The sequence below is a fragment of the Acipenser ruthenus genome, chromosome 32 (genome assembly GCF_902713425.1).
Source record: "Acipenser ruthenus chromosome 32, fAciRut3.2 maternal haplotype, whole genome shotgun sequence".
Lineage (NCBI taxonomy): Eukaryota > Metazoa > Chordata > Actinopteri > Acipenseriformes > Acipenseridae > Acipenser > Acipenser ruthenus.
In genome coordinates this window covers 7,144,223-7,150,026 of record NC_081220.1, presented here as the reverse complement: position 1 = coordinate 7,150,026, position 5,804 = coordinate 7,144,223, and the positions used below count along the sequence as shown (strand labels likewise).

Genomic DNA, 5,804 nt, shown 5'->3' with positions numbered 1-5,804 from the left:
TGCCCTGTTGAGCAAATAATAATTGAATTATTGATCAATTTACGCACCTGAATAAAAGTAGCACATGTTTTTACAAATGGGATGGCCATCCTGGGGTTGGTGTGTCTGTGCAGCAGTGGGAACGCAGTGTTTGGAGCGGGGGACGACGGGTGAGAGAGACTGAAACGGACCAGTAAATGGAGCATCCCGGCAGTAAGTATTGGGCTGATGGTATGCCGGTGTGGAATAATAAGCACGAATGGCTCGAGTGTTTTTTAGCCTATTTGGTAGTCGATTGGAGTTTAAGAAGTGCACAGAATAGGTTATATTGCAATGCTGGTTTCCCTCTCGCTCTCTCTGTGTGTGTTCCCTCCCCCGCACGGACATTGTGTGGTGTGGGTATTTGTACTTTTATACCGTGGTATTGTTTTTATTATGTTTTACCGTGTTTTGGAATGTGTATCTTCACTGTATTGCTGGGTAGCAGCGTTGTTGTATTTGCTGTTTAATCCATGACCTCATTCATGTGAACCTTGTTTAACTGCTTGAAATCTTGCTACCTGTTAATAGGTGAATGGAATTGTTGTTTTATAATCAGTACCATTTGAAACTAGGTGTTGTTATTGGAAGTTTACAATAAACAAATGCTTGTTAAAATGTATCTGTGATTTTCTTGGTGACCTTGTTACTACATTCTTAGATCTGTTATCTGAATAAAAAGAACCTAAAGGATCTTCTGTAATCTGTTCGGTGCCTTATTGCACTGAACTGGCGTAGTCAGGCTACATTAATACTTTTACATTCAACACTTGCTGCATCTTGTGATATTTTGTAATTAAAGGCAGGTTTGTGGTGTGTTTTTACTCTTCCGTGACCGCGGAGGTGTTACACCTGCCTGCCTCCTTTGCAGTGTAAAGTATATCAAACATGTTCTTAAAATCTGATGCATAAGTATATGGTTTCCATTGTAGCTATTTACACACACTGCTCTGTTGGGCTCTCAGGTTGTTATCTAACAAAACGACGTATGTTGTCCTGCCATAATATTTTACATAGACTTTACTGCCCCGTGTTGCTTTCATCTTAGATGTGATCTCAGGTTCTGCTCCCTCGATCACGTTCTGCAGCATCTCGCCTTGCTAATCACTCCCATATGCTTTGGTGGGCTAACAGTTTGGTCGCTGTGGCGCAATCGGTTAGCGCGTTTGGCTATTACCCGAAAGTTTGGTGGTTTTTGTCGATCGCCTTTTTGTCAATCCAGTAAACCTGTGCATTATAAGAAACGTTCAACAGCTCGGAAACACCGTAATAGAATCCTGACAAGCTGCGTCTGTTACAGTAGAAAACCGCATTATTTATTTCAGCACAGACTAGGGTTGTCTTGTATCAAGGCCCGATTGGGTTTATTACGCACATACCAACTGTTGCTCCATGAAAGATGTAATGACAACTGTAAAAAAAGAAACGGATTGAAGCCAACCCAAAAAAGTAAGATTATTTATTTCAATATCGTTATAGCTATAAACGATGCATGCATTTTACAATAGCAATTGCTATATGACAGTGACCAATAAGTAATTTTGTTGCAGTACTGTATACAATGTGAACAGAATCAGACAATGCTCCACTGCTTCAAAGAAACATCTTCAATTTGTATTTAAAAAGGATGCCCAACGTGGGGCTCGAACCCACGACCCTGAGATTAAGAATCTCATTCTCTACCGACTGAGCTAGCGCGGCTGTCTTGCGGAACAGACTGAGCTATTAATTTGTCGTCTTATTTGAGAAAAAAATATTCCAAATATAATCCACTGTACAGTAGCTTTATTATCATAATGAAAACAGATTACACATGACCACAGTTCTGTATCAAAATTAAATCATAAGTATTTGGTTTCCATTGTAGCTATTTACACACACTGCTCTGTTGGGCTTCCAGAATGTTATCTAACAAAACGACGTAAATTGTGCTGCCATAATGGATTACATAGACGTTCCTTCCCCGTGTTGCTTTCTTCTTAGATGTGGTCTCAGGTTCGACTGAGTTCTGCTCCCTCGATCATGTTCTGCAGCATCTCGCCTTGCTAATCACAGTACACTGCGATCCTCCGAAGTCTGATGCTGCAATAAATCACCTGGTGTGTGCGTGAACTTATTCTTTTTCTGTTTATATTAAGGAGGGCGACCTGTTTCGTCGCATTCTAAATGGATCACAAGGACACTCTTCTTACAGAAAGAAAATATACGGCAAACAGAGCGATCGCTTCACTCTTAGAAACAAATCAGAACAGTCTGTTAGCAAATTAACTTCATGAAAAAATACATACAGACATTACATAAATGTTACAGATATGTTTCGGAGACAAAAAAGTTGTAACATAATTGAGTACATTTGTAAACAATCCGCTAGTAACAGACATTATCTCACATTATCTCTAGTTTCAAACGCATTATCACAGGCGGCACAATTACGACATGGAAAAAATCCAGTATATTTGCCCAGTACACCGAGATCTCTCGAACGTTTCAATGAGTCAGCCCTTAATAAACACTGTCCGTGTTCATTTCTGTGTATATGACATTGTCTATACACATTACCTGTCATGTAAGCCTATTGGTATCAAACCGATCACAATTAATGTGATCCGTGTTTTCAGTCAGATTGATAGTTTTAATCAATCGTCGAAAAAGCAGCAGTGCTTTGCAACTGTAGTTCGTCTTGCGTACCTTTAGGCAAGATACCCACTCAGAACGTGTCCGCTTCCTCCAGCCCCCTAAGGAACACTGGAGGGGTCATCAATAACAGCGAGCAGTTGGCCAAAAACAACACTCACTGCCTCCTTCACGCTCAAAAGCGAACACTCTCACTCTTCCTCGTGGATAGCGAGTCCAAACACTTTAAAAACGCAATTCGCTTTCAAATCGCTATAGAAATGATCCCTGAAAGTATTGTTTTATGGGCAAGTGGCCGACCGTCTCCCTCCAACTCTGAGTGGCACCGGTAGCTGTGCCGCTGACAAATTAATAGGAACTTTCATATAATGCAATTGCTGTTGCCCAGTGAGGTGTTACAACAACATTTCAAACTCATTCCAAACTGCAGGCGGTTAAAAGCTTAATTGGGTTCAAGTTTCTCGTATGATTTAAAAAGTAGGAGCCAGTTGCCTCATTTGCATTGTCTGCCTTCCTCCTTTGCACTGTGAAGTCTATCAAATTTGTGCTTAAAATCTGAATACGATTCCCATTTGAATCGTGTATATTTGGTTTCCATTTTAGCAATATGCATACACACTGTTCTGTCGAGCTCCAGGGTGTTATCCAATAAAACACCATAATCGGTTAGCACGTTCGGCTGTTTATCGAAAGGTTGGTGTTTCACGCCCACGCAGGGATGATGCTTTTTGCATTTCTTAATCGCATTAGAAAATGGCACTATAATACGTTTTTATTTCCCCCAATTACACTGAAGAAAAAATGTGCTGTGTTTTTTTTTAATTCAAAAAATTAATTGGGGGAAAAAAAAAAAACCCTAGTCGTGCTGTTTTCAAAAACCCGGTATCGAAGCAGGGACCGTTACAGTCTAACGCTCGCCCAACTGAGCTATTTCAGCTTGATGCGATTTTTCTGTCGAGACAGCATTCTTTTCGTTAATCGTCTTTTTGTCAAGCAAGTAAACCTGCATGTAATGAGAAACGTTCAACAGTTCGGAAACACCACAATAGAATCCAATGCCTTTGCAAATGTGTTTCCAAACTGTTAGTTTTTCTCCCAAATGCGGTTTCTCAAAAAATGGTTTTGCCTACTTTTTATTATTATTATTACTTTTTCCAGAGTAAGACCAAAAGGCAAACATCCAGGAAATAGTTAAACACTGCTACAGCGCTTGAACTGTCTCAACAAACGTTTAGCTCTAAAACGTGTACATTAAAAGTCTATTAACATCTTTAACACAATAATCTGTGTTCCAATAGCGGTTAATCCACATGGTGATCAATAAAGTGAATGCTGGCTTTGTTCACATATTAGCAAGACGTTTTCACGATTCACGCATATTCTGAACAAGCACACAGGAAAATAACTGCTTTATTGGCTCTGGTCTTGTATCGTCACCTTGATTACTGTCCATAAGAAAGTGGCATTAATCAAAAACCTAATTATGTAAGGTTCCCAATGCGCAAATACGCAGCATATTTAAACTTCTTCACAATCTTAAATCTTCCCACATGAATGTCAAATACGTACTGACAAGTACGGCCCTTTCCCAATGTAACACTCTGCTGTGTTTGAACACCAACGATGGCTTGGATATGATGTATTAAACCACGATACTATTGTTCCCACTTTCTTTATTACTACCAAATGTGCTTTTCGTGTCAGCCCTTGTGGCCTAATGGATAAGGCACTGGCTTTCTAAGCCATGGATTGTGGTCTCGAGTCCCATCTGGGGTGTGATTTTGTTATAGGAGGCTGTGTGGTCCAGCGGTTAAAGATAAAGGGCTTGTAACCAGGAGGTCCCCCGGTACAAATCCCACCTCAGCCACTGACTCATTGTGTGACCCTGAGCAAGTCACTTAACCTCCTTGTGCTCCGTTTTTCGGGTGAGATGTAAATGTAAGTGACTCTACAGCTGATGCAATGTTCACACACCCTAGTCTCTGTAAGTCTCCACGGATAAAGGCGTCTGCTAAATAAATAATAATAAAATGAACATAATTATGGTAAGTTTTATTGGCATGTGATATTTTGTAGATCTTGTTATCTGCTTAGTCCGCTCACGCTAGGCACAACGTGCCCGAGTGCTGTAGCAGCAGCCATGAAGCAAGTTAGTTTTTCAGTAGAAAGAAAGTTTTTGTGTATGGGTGTTTTGAAAAGCTCAGTTAAATAGCTACGTATTTTGAAATAAGAATGTATTCATTATTATGAACGTTGGCATAAAGGATATTGTATTAATATTTCCCACGTGTGCTTGACTTGTACAAATCTGATAGAGTTTCAACAAAGGCATTTGACTTGGGTTCATTATTTAGCCTATACTGCCATCTACAGCATTACTGCGGGAGCCGTTTACTTCTTTTGGATATTTTCACAACTAACCGTGCGAGCATGTAGTCGTGGCCGAGTGGTTAAGGCGATGGACTAGAAATCCATTGGGGTTTCCCCGCGCAGGTCAGAATCCTTTCGACTACGTAAGCTTTGTTTTCAATTGATTGTATGTGTTCATTGTTAATACATGTTTAAAGCTCAGGAAGTCTGAAATATGACTGATATTTGCATGCATGAAATCATTCCACTCAGCTATTGTGGAACAGTCATATAGTGAGCACTAGATGCATTATACTTTTTATACTGTATAAAAGCATTTATCAACATGTATGACAAACTATGGATTGTGTTGAAGCTTTTGATATAAATGAACAGTGTACTGTATGTACACTTCTAACCTGTATGGACACTTCTAACCGGTATGGACACTTACCATTGTGGACACTTACAACCTGTCCTTTTTTGGACAACTTGAGGTGAGGTGGTGTGTGTATTTCTCTGTCCAATCTCAATTAGTAAACTCAATAAAATACATTTTTCTTCCAGAGATGAAGCTTAAACTCACTAAAATAACAATTGTACAATGCATATGAATGTGCTACTTTAACTGCTATGCCTATTTTCATGCACAGTTCTTAGTTATTAACGCGTGCATTAATAAAGTGATTTGTTTGTTGTTTGGAGATGTAGGGAATTACTTTTGGAAAAGTATTGTAAGGTGACATTTATAGAAGAAACATGTTTGCAGTTCAAATCTATGGAAGGGATTTAAAGTTTGCTAT

General features: G+C 39.5%; 2 non-coding genes across 2 annotated transcripts; one reads left to right on the top strand and one right to left on the bottom strand.

Annotated features, from left to right (window-relative positions):
- Positions 1–2,720: 2,720 nt before the first annotated feature.
- LOC117395663 (small nucleolar RNA U3) lies at positions 2,721–2,935 on the bottom strand. Its single transcript, XR_004543596.1, has one exon. It is a non-coding gene; the product is annotated as a small nucleolar RNA U3 (small nucleolar RNA).
- Positions 2,936–5,084: 2,149 nt separating this feature from the next.
- trnas-aga (transfer RNA serine (anticodon AGA)) lies at positions 5,085–5,166 on the top strand. Its single transcript has one exon. It is a non-coding gene; the product is annotated as a tRNA-Ser (tRNA).
- The last annotated feature ends 638 nt before the right edge of the window (positions 5,167–5,804 follow it).